This window comes from Danio aesculapii, chromosome 9, assembly GCF_903798145.1.
Source record: "Danio aesculapii chromosome 9, fDanAes4.1, whole genome shotgun sequence".
Lineage (NCBI taxonomy): Eukaryota > Metazoa > Chordata > Actinopteri > Cypriniformes > Danionidae > Danio > Danio aesculapii.
The window spans coordinates 27781773-27800949 of record NC_079443.1 but is presented as its reverse complement, the minus strand read 5'-3'; positions in this window follow the sequence as shown (position 1 = coordinate 27800949).

The following is a 19177-nucleotide window of genomic DNA, read 5'->3' as shown; positions in this document are numbered from 1 at the left end:
AATTAATTATGAAAAACTTGACAGGTAGTTTATTTAATAGCCTACATTTGTCTTTTATCTTGATGATTGCATTTACTACAACATTCATAATTTGTTCATTTTTGAAAATCATAATGATAAACAAAATGTGTAAAAATCATAAACACCCATTGGTCATTTCAAACTTATTGTGTACAATAATCCAAATTGTTTAATGTTTATTCAACCCAGGCTCATTTTGAAAACGTACCGCTATATACATTTCTGGAGTGTGCCAAATACGTCCCAGGAGGTAGGGTTGTTGCAGTTTGTGTTTTCATAAATCCACCAGAGGCTGCTGTGTATGCCTTTTCAGATGTCAAATTTGGCAAAAGTATCCTTCGAGCCTACTGTTCTCACGTAAATCCACCAGAGGTCGCTGTTTGCATGACTGAATGACCGACCGATCAACTGACCCACCCTCTTCCTTCCCTAAACCCAACCCATAGTGTTTTTAAAAGCACTGATTGACCCGCTCACCCACTTCCCTAAACCCAACCAATATTGTTTTCAAAAGCATCGATTGACCCGCTCACCCACTTCACTAAACTCAACCGACAGTTTTAAAAAGCAATCCAGAAAAAAAAGGCACTCGCATGATTTTATGAGTTTTTAAATTTTACCGAATTGTCACCTTGCTATTTACTTATTTATTTTCATTTTTGGCTTCTGTTTTTGTCTTACCCACTTTCTGGGATCATTCTTCACCAGACTCAAACCCCGGAGTCGTGGTCAACTCCTCTCTGTGTCTCAAGTCCGCCGGCGTACATGTTGAGCTACTGGACAAACTGGTAACAGCCGTCCATATGGAGGTAAGCGGTCAGTTGGTAAGATCGATGTATATAGGACTACTTTTTCAGAATGAGCCTGTGTTGAATATATTTATTTATTTCTTTTCAAGCAAATCAATGCTAGCTTATAGGATGGCCTACAAAACACATCATCGCTATACAGCACTGTGAGCTGTGGAGCTGCTAACCAGTTTCCAGTTAGGATGCAAGAAAACAAGACATGCAGGCTCCCTATGTAGACAGGATTCAGCAAAGACAGCTCACTAGATCTTGAAAAAGAGCTATTATCTGTAAACACTACACCTGCGGCTCACGGTTAGCGCACAGCCGATGCTAATCAAATCTCCATAATGAAGAGATTCACTAAGTGAGATTTTACACACTTTTAGTCATTGGACATGGTGAGCTTTATTTAACGCATGATTAACCGGATGTTTACTTCCAATGCAGGCTCAGAAGAGCATAAAAACGGCTCAGAGAGTGGATTGCAGTGCGTGAGGGCGAGCATAGCCACGTTTCCTGGCCATATGTAAATTCCTCAAGCTTCTTTGAAGTGCTTATTTTTCTTTTTCAATTGAATTGAACGTGTGCGTGCCTGAATGCGTGTTATTCATCAAGGCTATTCAGGTGGATATCTGCTCTCTGTCCATGTCAAAGTTTGTTGAAGAAACACTGCATTTTCTGCTCTGGTCGGAGAGGTTTCCTGAGGGAACAAGATGAAGGGAGTAATGGAAAGAGAGGCCGCATGTGCTGTTAAGCTAATGTGTTAGACGCCATTTAACACACCATTTGCCCATTCAGGGGAAGCAGAATTACAAAATTTAATCCAGTCGAGCCCGTAGAGCCACAACATTGCACCTGATTGCAGGACGAGGTCTCAATGCACTGTTCACATCAGCTACAAACATTTGCCTGATGGCAGAAAAGTTGATGCTGTAAGAGAGTGGAATTGATTTTCTTTGTCTCTCATTGACTAATGAGGTTTAAAGGTTTATTGGCCACATCTCCACATATCAATACTAGTGCTTTTGTGGTTCTTACACAACAAAGCTGTCATTAACCAGCGTTATATAAATGTTAACAAATATCAAACTCCAGCCACATCCCTGTTCTCATTTTAAAATTGCTTTACAACCCAAGAGTCTAAATTATTTTAAGTCAAAGGAAAGAGTTAGAGAACTCAAGTATATTGGAATGTGATTAGCAATTTGTTTGCATAAAATATGCAAACATTCCACAAACATCCACACTATTCCCCCCTGTGTGAGACATACAATTAATCCCCATGAACATTCTTTGGTCTCTATTTGGCATATATTTATACATGCCCCCACTTATTTACACAAATTCCCACTTCAGCAAACTTTCACTGCATCTTTTACTCATGCAACTTTGCCCTTTTATAACAAACAAACATGCAACCACATATATATTGTCCCTTACTTATCAGAGGTCACCACAGCAGAATAATCCACCAATAATTCCAGCATATGCTTTATGGAGCAGATGCCCTTCCAGCCACAACCCAGCACTGAGAAACACCCATACACTCTCACATTCACACACTCATAAACTAAGGCTAATTTAGTTTATTCAATTCCAATTTAGGCCAATTTAGTTCATCCAATACAGCATATCTTTGGACTATGGGGGGAAAATCAGTGCACCCGGAGGAAACATGCAAACTCCAGACTCGAACCAGAAACCTGCTTGCTGTGAGGCGTCAGTGCTAACCACTGAGCCTTCGTGCCACCCCGTAACTATTTACAGTCAAAAATAGACTGTTTGATGAATTGAAAATATTGCAATGCAAGGCATATACTCTTAATTAAAAATCGGAATGACGTGACTTTTCTGGTTGCTTGTAAAATCCTATGGGGTGGGGTTAGGTTTGGGGTTGAGGTGTCTGAATAACACTGCTGAGAACTGGGTACTGTGTACTGTGGCTAACTGTACTATGGAGCGTGTTTCAGATGACCGCTGCGATCGGATCCTATACCAAAGTTGGCCACCCGGGGGTTTCACAGACTGTAGCAAAATGTTGAGGACTGGGGGGGAACGGGAGTGTTAGCAGGTATGATATAGATACATTTCTTCATGCACAGTTCTGCAATTTGTCACGCAATGGAATAGACTGTACCAAAATGTTGAGGACTGAGGGGGAACGGGAGTGTTAGCAGGTATGATACAGATACATTTCTTCATGCACAGTGCTGCAATTTGTCACGCAATGGAATAGACTGTACCAAAATGTTGAGGACTGAGGGGGAACGGGAGTGTTAGCAGGTATGATACAGATACATTTCTTCATGCACAGTGCTGCAATTTGTTACCCCACCACCACCACCCCCCCCCCCCCTCGTTAGCAAACTAAGATCCCAAGTTCCATCCTTGTAATAAATAAATATAAGGGAAAGAAAAAACATAGCAACTGGTCAGTTTAAGATATTTCATAAAACATCTTATAGGCTAGGGATCTTTTTTTGCTTATGATCGTCCTTATATTTCCCTTTTAACTTTAAAGTAGTTTTAATTTAATAAGTGTTATTTCTTTGCTGCGTCCGCCTTGATGTTTCAATAACGCATAATAATCTTTACACCACATTAAAGACACAGCAGCCAGTAACTTGTCGAGTTGCTGAGAATTTTTGTCACATTTAAAAGGTGTTTGTGCATGAAACGTGCGCGTTTAGATGCATGTATTTGTGTGTAAGATACCGGCAAAACGGCGCTTAATTCACAGGTCTGTCGATGCCACGAGCAGCTGGGTTTCTTTCTTTTTTTACTTTGAGGATACTGAATACATGTTTGTATGCAAGGAAAAATAAGGAGAGCTTTTTTATTATTACTTTTTTTGTGCAAATAGTGCTGCTTTGTACAATATGTTAATTATTTTTATTAAAAGATACAATCTTATTATTGATTGTACCACATTCACAAAATGTTATGATTTTTGCCAGCCAATATTCAGTGCAGATGGAAACCTGGAGACAAAAAAAAGTCACCTAAAATAGATTTGTGTATTTTCTATAAACCACAGCAGCAATTATTCTTCAAAAGCTGAAGAAGAGAGATATAACCAGGCACATCAATTACAACATGCAAAAAAATAATAATAAAAAGACAATACAAATAATGACGCTGACAAAGATTCAGAGAAGCTGGTCAATAAATCTCTCCAATTTCCACACAAATAGAAACCACAAGTGATACTTCACATTTAGAAGTAAACAAGCATTTTCTTCAGCTTGTAAAATATTCAACCTGTTTGAAGACTTCACTACAAGGTCTTCAAAGGAAATGAATCAATAAATGAATTCATTTCCACAACCGTCAAATTTAAAGAAGTTTTCCGAGAAAACACATGTCAAAAACACTGCTGGAAGCTGTTAGTCATGAAGCTGTGGGCGGAGCGATGTTCACTTCTCATCCATCAATCACATTTACAAAACAATCAGCTCCTCTGTCAGCAGCATAATGAAAAAATGTTGGATCAATCCTGTTAACCCTCGTTCCGACCCCGGCAGTCATAGAAATCAAATCTATTAAATCAACTTGAGGACTAGAGGAGCAATTCAGATCAAGATTAGAGGTTGTCAAGAAATATAATTCATTACCCCACTTGCTCATTAACACTGAATATTATATAAATAACCAGGCCCAAATCATTTCACCATTAGCTGATGTCAGTCATTTGGACTGCTGGAATATACTCCAGTCGATACCAATTACACAAATATTAATGGTGTATCAAAAAGGACTGCATCCGTGTTTTGTTTTATGTTTAGACCTGTACCTATTTGAGAACAGGAAACACGGGTGAGAAATACCACCACAAGTTTCAGCTCCCACCAAGAGCAGTCACTTGGCGCATAAATGTTATCCTGGCGATGATGGAAAGGGTGTTATTTTGGGAAATCTAGCTGTTCAATCTCTCTGGATTTCTGTCATTTAAGCAGGCAGTCTAAACACTTTGCCTTTGTCAGTCAGCATGCGTCTTGATTTCATTCATTCGTATTAAACCAATATTAAACAACATTAAACTTTCAAGCTTACTCCTATATCGTGATAAACTGTTTCCCATGATTTTGATTCCAGTGCAAATACATTAAGGCTTCATTTTGTGGTATACTAAATGCTTTTTCAATGCTGTTGTGTAAACATTGGTTTATATACAGTGGGGAAAATAAGTATTGAACACGTCACCATTTTTCTCAGAAAACATATTTCTGAAGGTGCTGTTGATTTTTGATGTTGATAACAACCAAAAAAAATCCATATTTGCAAAGAAAACAAAACTAATTAGTTTACAAAAAAAAGTTATGTGTAATAAAATGAAATGCACCAGGGAAAAAGCCTTGAACACATGAAGAAAGGGAGGTGGAGAAAGGCAGTGAAAGCCCAGACAGTCGCTAAAATCTCGGAGTAGTTATTCAGCAACACTCTTCCCTTCATCATTGTAAATAAATATTAGGTGCTTCAGTCCAACATCTACAGTATCAGGATGATGAAGATGAAACCAGGGTGGACACTTTAGCAAGACAATGATCCAAAACACAGCCAAGGAAACTCTCAAATGCTTTCAGAGTAAGAAAATCAAGCTGTAGCATGGAAATCACCTGAACGAGTCAATCGCCTGACTTAAATCCAATTGAAAATATAAATAAAGATGAGATCTGATAGATGAGACCCACAGAACACTTTGTTTAGACTCCGTTGAAGTGTTCTTTTGAATGCATGTAACTTCATTCTCCATATGAGAGGCTTCTTTAAGGTGCCATCACCAAAAAAAGCCTTTTATATAAAGTATTAATAACATCTCAGTAGTTCAGTACTTTCTCCTTGTGTCATTCTATGGTTATTACATATAACAATTTTTCTGTCTTACTTTTAATGTTTGTATTGTTTGAGTTTTTACCTAAATCTGGTTCAATTTCATGTCAACAGCTCCTTTAGAAATACTATTCCCCGGAAAAAAAACATGAAATATTCTATACTTATTTTCCCCACAGTATATAAAAGTTTTCTTTGTTTCTTTTGCCAAATGTAAATTCCAATCTTATTGTTTGAGAAAATACCATTAGATCAGCATATTTTGAAACAATTAAACCAGACCAACAACCATACCACATTCAAAGTCATTATTCGGATGCATAGACTGCATTTTAACATATTTGTCTTGACCATGACTACATGCATTGAGTCGCAGCCTAATTTGTGTTTCTAATCATTTTGGGGTCAAATATTGTGCTAATTTATTTCACGGACATCATGATGTAATCAGTATCTAATCGCATGGCAGCAACTCAATGAATTTAGGCATGTAGACATGGTCTGGACAATCTGCTGAAGTTCAAGCCAGGCATCTGAATGCAGGGAAAAGTGATTTAAGTGACTTTGAGCATGGCATGTTTGTTGGTGCCAGACGGGCTGGTGGGAGAATTTCAGTAAAATAGGAATGGAGAGGAGAATTTGTTACATGAACATGAATATAGACAAATGTGGATGATTTAAAAACTCAATAACGATAAAAAATCATAGGATGTAGAAACCAAACCCACATTTTGGTCAAATATGGAGAAAAAAAGGCGTAATAATTGGGTTGATTTCTTCTTTTTAATCCAAATTTGACATAGAGGGGGAAAACAGCTTTTTTTTTACAGAGTAGACTGCAAAAAAAGAATAAAAAATATGTATATAAAGATGTATATAAGGCAGCATGGTGGCTCAGTGGTTAGCACTTTTGCAAGAAGGTCGCTGGTTCGAGTCCCGGCTGGACCAGTTGGCATTTCTGTGTGGAGTTTGCATGTTTTCCCCCGTGTTCGCGTGGGTTTCCTCCGGGTGCAGCGGTTTCCCCCACAGAAACAAGCGCATAGGAGAATTGAATAAACGAAATTGTCTGTAGTGTACGAGTGCATGTGTTGTGCCGTAGAATGAGTGTGTTTCCTAGTACTGGGTTGCGGCTGGAAGGGGATCGATCTGCTGCGCAAAACATATAGTTCTGCTGTGGCAACCTCTGAAAAAGAGACTAAGCCGAAATAAACTTAATGAATGAATGAAGATGTATATAAAGATGGAAAAAAAGAAACCAAAACAAAGAGATTTGGAATTTACAATTCATAGTTATTTGTTGAAGTAAAATTCTTTTTTTGGTTTGTTTATTTTGTAAACTACTGATGACATTTCTTCTAAAATAAAATAAAGAAATTGTCATTCAGAACATTTTGTCATGCAAAAAGTTCTTTATTTCAGACATATTTCTAGTCATTTTTAGAGAATACTATTGCAATGTTTCCAACTTCAGAAGAGTTAAGAAATCCATATTTGGTAAAATAAAACAAATACAAAGAACTGTTATTCTAACACATTGCTGAAAAGCAATGCTCTAAAATGCTATGCATTTATTTGAAATTTGGAAAATTTTAGAATAAAACTAATTCAACCTTTTACTTGCACCCCAAATGTCATTTCTTTCTTTTTTTACTACAGTATATTAAATATTGTTTTATTACTGGATTGTGTCTGTTAATAAGACACCAGAGCTAATGGTGAAGCTTGAGGAAATAAGGTTTCCATTTTTAAATTTTAAACCTTAAGTGTTTTTTCAGCTTCTTTAATAGAAATCTTTTTCAATGTGACCATTATGTCTTTTTCCCAGCCGCCTGTAATTGTATTCTAAGCCCTCGTTATTTTAACCCAATAGCACTTCAAGGCTTGAGTATGATAAAAAAGCATGTTAATTAAAACAACGCTATCCCAAATTCAAGCTGTCTTCCTTTTATTATATTCACTTTTTTTCTGTCTTCTCACTCGTTTTTTTCCCTCTGTTTTTAACCAGTTTCTTCCTGGTCAAGGACAGTTGTTTGCAGCTTGAAACAGTCTTGGTATGCTGCAAAATAGAAAGAAAGTGAAAAAGGAGGTGAGATGAACAGGTGGGAGGAAGAAGCTTTGTGTTGGCAGGGTTTGTCTGGCTTTGAAGGAAGCGGCACAGCTGGACAGAAGAAGAGCAGCGCCTCGAGTCTTCAGCATCTCCATGGAAATGCTTTCCTATTGTCTCTGCGGTCCAGCAATGAAATGAAACGTGTTATTCAACAAAAGTGAGCTACAAATAGAACATTAAAAAGAAAAAGAGATATTGGATGAGTTTGTGGCCATTTCAGTAGGCAAGAGAAAAAGAGAACATAGTAGCAAAAAGGCTTTATTTTTAACAAGAGGTAGACAAAGTTTGAGAGAAAATAAAGTTGTAGGTAAGGTGAAGGAAAACAGAGCTGCAGTCTGTGAACTCTGGCCGACATCAGCAACAGATCCTTCATGACAGTCTTGTGCAGGCAGCTTTTGACTATCAAGACAAAGTCTGTTCCACTTTACAGCAGATTCAGGCCAGGAGCCACCCAGTAAGACAGGAAAAGACTGTCTGACCACATGTAAAACCACCTTTAGTTTGGTTTACAAAATATTTAGGGGTGGGTAAACCTGAACTCACAATAACATATACCTACATGAAGGGAGAGAGAGAAAAATAAAGGGAGCATCAGTCCTATTTTGTTAAATAGTTTGTTTGTTAAATGTAGTTTTTTATTAGTATTTTCTGACTTAAAAAAATCAAAAATACAATAAAATTAAATTATATTATAAATATTATTAAAACATGAAGAACAATTTAGTATAATTCGATGCAATATATTAAAAAAGTAAATAATACTTATAAGTTATCATAAGATATCAACATAACTTATAATTTTATGTTTATAATAATAAATGGGGCTGCACTGTCGCGCAGTGGGTAGCACTTTCGCCTTACAGCAAGAATGTCGCTTGTTCAAGCCTCGGCTGGGTCAGTTGGCGTTTCTGTGTTGAGTTTGCTTGTTCTCCCTGTGTTCGCGTGGGTTTCCTCCGGGTGCTTCGGTTTCGCCCACAGTCTAAAGACATGTGGTATACAGTAGGTGAATTGGGTAGGCTAAATTGTCCGTAGTGTATGTGTGTGAATGAGTGTGTAGGGATGTTTCCCAGGGATGGGTTGCAGCTTGAAGGGCATCCGCTGCGTAAAACATATGCTGGATAAGTTGGTGGTTCATTCCGCTGTGGTGACTAAGCCAAAAAGAAAAGGAATGAATGAATGAATGAATGAATAATAATAAATGAGGGTGGTGCTAAATCAATACTTTCAAAATGGTACCGGTGCCAAAACGGTGCCTGAGTTAATACTTTTGAGGCACAAAATCATAGTGGATGACTCTAGAAAAATCTTTTATTTGACAATTTTTTTGTAATCATTTTAATTTAACAATATAATTAAAGTTTAAAGTATACATCAATTCAAACTTTATATATTTGATTTGCATTAATATATTTCTTTTGATCATTTGTTTGTTACACTGTAAAAAATGCAGGGTTCCACATAATTCATTCATGTTGTCCTAACACAAATTGATTAAGTTAACTTTCAACAAATTTATCTGGATTGAACATAAATAAAATCAAGTTGTCCCAATGAAATCTCAAGATTTGTGTTGTTTCAGCTTATTTTAAATAAGTAGTTTGAATGAGCAAAAATAATAATTTTTTTTTGTGTAGCATGAATTTAAGATTTGCATCATGCAATTAACATTACATTAGCTTACTACTAACCAGTGGAAAGGCTGTCATCAAATTCAGGGAACACCTTTTTTCTAGAGTTAGGGCTTATGACTATGTTTATATAGACATCAGTAATCAAATTATTTGTAGTTTGTTATTTGTAGTAAGTCGAATTATCCTTATTTGGAATAAGACAATAATATGATTAAGGTGTTTACAAGAGTTGCTTTATAGATTGATTAACATTGTGTCACCATGCTATTGTCACGGATTGGTCAGGCTCTCACGATCCCCACTCACGAAGATCACCATCACCTGACTTCTAATGAGCACACAGCTGCATCACATTCACGAGCACCAGATAAAAGCACAGCACTCCAGTCGCTCATTGTCCGGGCTCGTCTCGACGAAAGCGGACAACTGAGCGACCACTCAGCGTAGTCATCCTCAGCTAAAACAAACGCTTTACTTACCTGTTCTCTTTGTATTCCTCCTAGTCTTCCTGGTCCACCCGAATCGTCCTGTCTTCCAGTCCTTCCAAGTCTGTGTCATCCTCTGTCAGCTGTATCTGGTGTGTGCTGTCCATCCTCGTGTATTCCTGTTACCCAGCCACGGAGGAAAAGACCCCAACATCATTCCTGATCCTCCTGGCTATCCTTCATGTGCTCCTTGTTGTTATTTAATAAACACCCTAACGTTTCCTTACCTCTGTCTCCTGTCCGCTTCATAACAGAAGCCCGGACCTTTAACGACGACAACATGAGCACCCCCGATCACTTTCAAGAGCTGGTGGACCAGTTGAAGCGGATTCTACAGCCACCAGCTCCACTTTCCAACGCACCACCAGCACCGAGCACTTCCGCCTCCACAGTTTCTTCTTCGGCCCTTCCTTCCAGTCCCATGGCCCGACCAGCGCCCTACTCAGGCGGAGCGGGGGAGTGCAATGGTTTTCTGTTACAATGTTCCCTCATATTCGAAATGCAACCTTCTCTATATCCCACAGATAAGTCAAAGATCGCCTACATCGTATCACTACTCTCTGGGCCTGCACTTAAATGGGCTGAGACGATCTGGAACCAAGCCGGGCCGGTCATGAATTCCATCACTACCTTCACGGAGTATTTCAAAGAGGTGTTTGGACGTTCTGATGGGGAAGTAGCCGCGGGAGAGCAGCTGTATCATCTAAAGCAAGGTACTCTATCTACACAGGAATATGCTCTCCGGTTTCGCACTCTAGCAGCTGCAAGTGGATGGAATGAGAGATCGTTGTTGACCACGTACCGGCTCGGCTTGGAACCCACTCTCCGAATCCAGCTGGCCACATTAGATGATACTATGGGTCTGGAGAGATTCATCCAACATTCTCTCCGATGTTCCGATCGTCTCCGTTCCTATCAACAGGACACCATCACCCCCTCGTCTGCACTCCTCCAATCGCCTGAGTCAACAGCCTCTCCAGAACCAGAACCCATGATAATAGAGTCTGGAAGACTGACATCAGCGGAACGACAGAGGAGGCTGACCCGGGGTCTGTGTCTATACTGCGGTGTCAGTGGACACACCCGTATGGAGTGTCCCCTTCGTCCCATTCGGACTTCAGTGAGTGTATTCAGTACGAATATTGAACAATGTAAACCACTTACTACCACCGTACAAATAACTACTGCCTCTATTTCTCTCCTTGTCACAGCCCTCATCGACTCCGGGTCAGCAGGGAACTTCATCTCCCAATCCCTCTGTCGTCAACTCCACCTACGTACTGAGGCGTCCTCGCATATATACCAGATACAACCGATAACCCAGTGCACTCGATCTTCGACCCGTATCCATCGACAATGCGAAGACATCCTTCTTCAAGTGGGGTTGTTACATCAAGAGAGGATTCAATTTCTGGTTCTGGAGGGTGCAAATATGGACATCATTCTAGGGCGCCCGTGGCTGGTGAAGCACGATCCCATCATCTCTTGGGGCACAGGAGAGATAAAGAAATGGGGATCTGGATGTACACCTACCTGTTTTCCAAATCTCCCTCTTCAAGGTCGGAACCCCATTTCTTTGTTTACAACATCGGTCGAGAGTCCTCCTGAGAAGCAGTCTATCCACATTCCTAAGGAGTACAGCTCCTTTCATGATGTCTTCTGCCCCAAGAGAGCTTCCCAGCTACCGCCGCATCGGCCATGGGACTGCGCGATCGACCTAGTTCCAGATGCCCAGTTGCCAAGAGGTAGGATCTACCCGCTCTCGCTTCCAGAGAATCAGGCAATGGAAGATTACATAAGGGAGGCTCTGAGTCAGGGGTACATACGTCACTCAAAATCACCAGCCGCCTCAAGCTTCTTCTTTGTGGCCAAGAAGGACGGAGGGCTGCGTCCATGCATCGACTACAGGGTCCTAAATAACGGTACAGTAAAATACCGATATCCCCTTCCTCTGGTACCAGCCGCTTTGGAACAGCTCCGAGAAGCTAAAGTCTTCACTAAATTGGACCTCCGCAGCGCGTATAATCTGATAAGAATACGTGAGGGGGACCAATGGAAGACAGCATTCGTGACCCCTACTGGCCACTATGAATATGAGGTCATGCCTTACGGTCTGGTCAACGCCCCCTCCGTATTCCAAAACTTCATTCATGAAGTCCTCCGGGAGTTTCTTCACCACTTTGTAATAGTGTACATAGATGACATCCTCATTTACTCCCGGAGTGAGGCCGAACATCGCCAACACGTTGCGGAGGTCCTACACACATTGAGAGAACATCACCTCTACCTCAAAGCGGAGAAATGCTCATTCCACCAGAAGTCGATTCATTTCTTGGGATACATCATTGACCAAACCGGTATACGTATGGATGGGAAGAAAATTGAGGCTGTTCTATCCTGGTCAGAACCCACTTCCATTAAGGAGCTCCAGAGGTTTCTTGGGTTTGCTAACTTTTATAGACGGTTTATCAAGGACTACAGCAGGATTACATCACCTCTCACTAATCTCCTCAAGGGTAAACCCAAAGGACTGGAGTGGACCAAAGAAGCAGCCGCAGCCTTCCGCCTTCTTAAGAAGGAGTTCACAAGGGCCCCACTCCTGACTCATCCTGACCCAAATCTTCCTTTCGTGGTGGAAGTGGACGCATCCACCACCGGCGTCGGGGCAGTATTATCCCAACATCATGATACACCGCCCCGACTGCATCCCTGTGCCTATTTCTCTCGGAAGTTGAGCCCGGCGGAGCAGAATTACAGCATAGGAGACAGGGAGCTTCTAGCAATCAAGCTAGCCTTGGAGGAGTGGCGTCACTGGTTGGAGGGAGCCAAACATCCGTTCCAGGTGATCACAGATCACAAAAACCTCCAATATATCAAAGAGGCCAAGAGACTATGTCCACGTCAAGCCAGATGGTCACTTTTCTTCTCACGTTTTGATTTCTCCATTTCCTATCGTCCAGGACCCAAGAATCTAAGAGCAGACGCTCTCTCTCGTTTACACGAGCATCACGATCATGAAGAACTCCCAACGAAGATTCTTCCCGAACACATCTCCATTTGTCCGATCACCTGGAACGCTCCTCCAGTCGTTGCCACTCCGGAAGCCCCTGCTCCGCCGGGATGCCCTCCTCATCGGCAGTTCATACCACCTGAACACCGGGTAGATCTGATCCACTCCTTACATACCTCGCTAGGCACTGGACATCCAGGGATCAACAATACTCTCTCGCTAGTATCCCAACGATTCTGGTGGCCAAACATGACAAGGGATGTGAGGCAATATGTTCAGGGCTGTAAGGACTGTGCCCAATCCAAGAGCCCACGTCATCTACCCGCTGGAAAGCTCCATCCCTTGCCGATTCCGAACCGTCCCTGGTCACACCTAGGAGTGGACTTTATCACTGACCTCCCCTCGTCAGAAGGTAATACCTGTATTCTAGTCATCGTAGATAGATTCTCAAAGTTTGTCAAACTAATCCCTCTGAAAGGTCTTCCCACAGCCTTTGAAACAGCCGACAATATCTTTAATCAAGTCTTCAGGTCATTTGGTATTCCAGAAGATATTGTGTCGGACAGAGGTCCACAGTTCATCTCACGTCTATGGAAAGCCTTCTTCAAGCTCCTAGGTGTGGCCGTCAGCCTCTCTTCTGGATATCATCCCCAAACCAACGGGCAGACAGAGAGGAAGATTCAGGAGGTGGGACGGTTCCTGAGGACCTTCTGCAGTGGTCACCAGAGCTCCTGGAGCCAGTATTTGGGCTGGGCAGAATATGCCCAAAATTCACTGCGGCAACCCTCCACCGGACTCACGCCATTCCAGTGCGTCCTGGGCTTCCAACCACCGCTCTTTCCCTGGGATGGCGAACCATCTGATGTCCCCGCAGTGGATCACTGGTTCCGGGAGAGCGAGAGAGTCTGGGACGAGGCTCATCAACATCTGCAGAGGGCAGTCCGTCGAAGCAAGGTAACCGCCGATAGAAGAAGGTCTGAAGAACCCAGATACACACCCGGACAAAAGGTGTGGCTATCCACCCGGGACATACGCATGCGACTGCCCTCTCGCAAGTTAAGTCCCCGATTTGTTGGTCCCTTCACCATCGTGGAACAGGTTAACCCCGTCACCTACAAACTACAATTACCCTCTCACTACCGTATTCACCCTACATTCCACGTATCACTCCTGAAACCCTATCACGATCCTGTTCTTCCCTCCACAGAGCCTGACCACGAAGAGGAACCCCCTCCTCCACTGCTCCTAGAAGAAGGAGCCGTCTACGCAGTGAAGGAGATCTTGCGTTCCCGACGTCGTGGTGGCCAGTTGGAGTACCTGGTGGACTGGGAAGGGTACGGCCCCGAAGAAAGGACATGGGTTCCCAGAGCTGATATTCTCGATCCTAGTCTCATGGTGGAGTTTCATGAGAGCCACCCTGAGTTCCCAGCGCCTAGAGGCAGAGGGAGACCACCACGGCGTCGGAGGTGTCGGCCCTCAGGAGCGGGCCCTGGGGAGGGGGGTACTGTCACGGATTGGTCAGGCTCTCACGATCCCCACTCACGAAGATCACCATCACCTGACTTCTAATGAGCACACAGCTGCATCACATTCACGAGCACCAGATAAAAGCACAGCACTCCAGTCGCTCATTGTCCGGGCTCGTCTCGACGAAAGCGGACAACTGAGCGACCACTCAGCGTAGTCATCCTCAGCTAAAACAAACGCTTTACTTACCTGTTCTCTTTGTATTCCTCCTAGTCTTCCTGGTCCACCCGAATCGTCCTGTCTTCCAGTCCTTCCAAGTCTGTGTCATCCTCTGTCAGCTGTATCTGGTGTGTGCTGTCCATCCTCGTGTATTCCTGTTACCCAGCCACGGAGGAAAAGACCCCAACATCATTCCTGATCCTCCTGGCTATCCTTCATGTGCTCCTTGTTGTTATTTAATAAACACCCTAACGTTTCCTTACCTCTGTCTCCTGTCCGCTTCATAACAGCTATCCAATTTTCCCCCAAAGTTTCATGTAATTTCGGGTGTTTCATTTTTAATTTTTTTACTTTAACTGCAGTTTGGCACTTTCACTTTCATTCAGCAACATATTGGCACCGAAATTAGACACCGTAGGCACAGATTCATATGCTGATTCGGTCTAGTGCTTACCGGTTACGCAGGTACCATTATGGCACCGGGTTTCCTTACTCAACCCTTGGTATAGGTGAATTGAATAAACTATATTGGCCGTAGTTTATGATTGTGTGTGTGTGTGTGTGTCAGAATGTGAGAGTGTACTGTATGTGTTTCCCAGTGCTGGGTTGCGGCTGGAAGGGCATCCGCTGTGTCAAACATATGCCGGAATAGTTGGCGGTTTATTCCGCTTTGGCAACCTCTGATAAATCAGGGACTAAGCCAAAGGAAAATGAATGAACGAATGAACGAACGAACGAATGAATGAATGAATGAATGAATGAATGAATGAATGAATAAATGAACGAATGGACGAATGAATGAATGAATGAATGAATGTATGAATAAATGAATGAATGAATGAAAAAAAAGCTGATGAAAAATTGTAAAATAAAAAATAAAAAGATCATTTCAGACATCTTTATATTCATTTTTAGACAAAACACACATTTTAATTTCAGAAGAGTTAAGAAAGCTTGATTCAGAAGAGTTAAGAAAGCTTGATTTAGAGGAATAACTCTGAGTTCCAACCACAGTAAATGAAATAATTTATTGTTTTGACCAACTGTCCTTTCCAAGTGTCACATCCCTAGCTCGTTCCTGCTCACCCTATCAACGTTCTCCCTCATATACCACCTCCATCCAATCCCGTGAAACTTCACCAGACTACTAATCATTTGCACTTGTTCCCAATTACTCAAGAACACTATAAATACACACCTTGATTCACTCAACAGCCAATATTGAAGTCAGATGGTTGTCTTCACATTATCTCCTTCGCCTTTTCACCTTCTTCCATGGATGTTCCCTATGAGTCTTCTTATCTGATGTTTACTAGAAGATCTGCTATCCCTCTGATGATCTGAATGCTTGTACACTCACCTACGGATGATCTTTATCTGCTTACTGATCCTTCTCACAGATCTAGTGGAAAACTTACACTTGTGTAGTGTTTACCAGAAGATTCACCACCAACTTGATGAACTGTGTATCTGAGTATTCACAAGCAGTGGGGAATGAGAGCGAACACCTTGTGAGATCTAATGCTTATACTTGTGTTGTGTTTACCAGAAGATCCACTACCAACTAGATGAACTGTGTATCTGTATACTCTCCCACCGTATGTACAGCGAGCGAACTTCTAGTGAGATCGAATGCTACACTACTGATACTGATTAGTGACATTGTTTTGAATAAGACTTGTGTAAAGATAACCACCTCTGTCTTCTTTGTCTACCAGTGTGACACCAAGGGGAGATAAAATATTAAATACAATTTTAAAAAGATAAGGAAAAGGGGTAAAAATAAACATTTTATATGAATGAATGAACAAACTAATTAACGAATGGATGAATGAATGAATGACTAACGAATAATGTGGTAAATGATGTTATAACAAATGTAATCAACATTGGAACATTCATTTTAAATTTGGATAAAATGGTCTGTCATCTTTGTAGATTAAATATTAATGTATTTTTTTTTCTATTAATATTAAACCTATGCCTAATAAATGCAGCAAAACTGATCATTTTCAAGTGCTCTTATATTTTCCATAACTATGTCACAAACCAAGCAAATATCACTCTTACTAAGCCTTCAACAGTAAACAAAAACATTACCAAGATATGCTGCTTTTCCAGTTTCCAATTGTGTCTTGCTCATTTGTCTCTGAGCTAACCATATAGACAACCTGTTTAATCGATACCGCCACAAGCGAGTTTCACCCAGAGTGCTGTCTTTGAGTCCAACACTTTCTGTCTCAGATGATTTACTGCTCTCTGTCAGTCTCAGCGCTGATTCTTCCTGCAGAACGATCAACCTGTCAACCTCTTCCACGTCTCCACCAGCTGCCCTGCCTGAAGAACAGTCACCCTTTATATGAGCCTTCCCTGGGCGTCCCCCATCCCAACATCACCTCCACCTCGGAGGAAACCGGAGAGGGGACGGATGGAGTTACAGTGGCCAGGCGGGGAGCAGCTGACCTGGGCTAGCAGAGGAACAACCTGCTGGGTCTGAAGCTCCAAGCTGGAGATTCAAGCTCAGCAGTCAATAACAACCTCTAGACTGAACAAACAGCAGGAGAAAGAGATGGATGGAAGGGTGGAATGAGAAAAAAGTGGGAAAATAATCGTGGCACAGGGCTCTTAAAATAATACCATTTGCTTTATTGCAATGGAAAGGAGAGGTAACACTTTCTCTTGATGGTTCACTTATTGATATTCGGTTGACTATTAGTAACTTTGTGACATGTCAAAAAACTCTCATTAAAATATCAGTAGACTGTCTGCTTAAGATCTGTTAGGACTTTGTAATGGTCCAAGCGAAATGTGAAATAAGAAACTAATGACATGTTGTTACAGAATTACAGTGGACGAAATAGTAAAGGGAATGATCAAAGTAAAATGTAAGCAAAATAAGTTACTTTATTCTTTATTCTTACTCATAGTCTTTTTTTTTCCTACAACGAGCAGAATTAATTAATGGTAGCCCCTTCACACCACTGAATAAAATAATAAATGTTTTAAAAGATGCAATTGTGACTTCTTGTCTCAGAATTGTGTGATATACACTCACCGGCCACTTTATTAGGTACAACTGTCCAACAGCAACTTAATGCATTTAGGCATGTAGACACGGTCAAGACAATCTGCTGCAGTTTAAACTGAGCATCAGAATGGGGAAGAAAGGTGATTTAAGTGACTGAACATGGCATGGTTGTTGGTGCTAGACGGGCTGGTGTGAGTATTATAGAAACTGCAGATCCACTGGGATTTTCACGCACAACCATCTCTAGCGTTTTTAAAGAACAGCCAGAGGTCAGAGGAGAATGGCCAGACTGGTTCAAGCTGATAGAAAGGCAACAGTAACTCAAATAACCACTCATTACAATTAGGATATGAAGAAGAGCATCTCTGAATGCACAACACGTCGAACCTTGAGGTTGATGGGCTACAGCAGCAGAAGACCACACCGGGTGCCACTCCTGTCAGCTAAGAAAAGGAAACTGAAGCTACAATTCACACAGGCTCACTAAAATTGGACAATAAGATTGAAAAACGTTGCCTGGTCTGATGAGTCTCGATTTATGCTGCGACATTCAGATGGTAGGGTCAGAATTTGGCATCAATAACATGAAAGCATGGATCCATCCTGGCTTGTATCAAAGGTTCAGGCTGCTGGTGGTGGGTGTAATGGTGTGGGGGATATTTTTTTGACACACTTGAGCCAATTAGTACCAATTGAGCGTCGTGTCAACGCCACAGCCTACCTGAGTATTGTTGTTGACTGTGTCCATCCCTTTATGACCCCAGTGTATCATCTTCTTAAGGCCACTTCCAGCAGGATAACACGTGTCATAAATTGCGAATCATCTCAGACTGGTTTCTTGAACATGACACTGAGTTCACTGTACTTAAATGGCCTCCACAGTCACCAAAACTCAATCCGATAGAGCATGTGGATGTGGTGGAATGGGAGATTAACATCATGGATGTTCAGATGACAAAACTACAGCAACTGCGTGAAGCTTTTATGTCAAAATATATCAAAATCTCTGAGGAATATTTCCAGTACCTTGTTGAATCTATGCCATGGAGGATTAAGGCAGTTCTGAAGGCAAAAGGGGGTCCAACCCAGTACTAGTAAGGTGTACCTAATAAAGTGGCTGGTGAGTGTATACCCACATTTGCTAGTTATTAAGACAGAATATGTAAAATTTAAACTTCTTTCCTCAAATCTATGAACCATGCCACTATATTATAAAAGACAAATTCTCGGGGGGAGGGGGGGGTTCTTACAATTGCTAATTTGTATAACAATTTGTAGGCTTATAACTGAAAAACAGATAGTACAGCCTCCAAAGCAAGCACAAACAAACAAATATACCAGGCTCAAACATGTCAATGTTCTAATAGCACTATTATAGCACTATATCAAATTATATTCCTACACTTCTTGTTTACAGTTGAGGAAAGAATTTAAGCAATCAAAATTCCACCAAACATTAATATCACTGTTTTTCAAAATGTCAAATTCTGGTAATAAAAATCATATACTCATTTTACAGACTCACTTTAAGTTATACAGTAGTTCACATATTATTAGTCTTCATAAGTAACCTTCTAATTATGTTTTC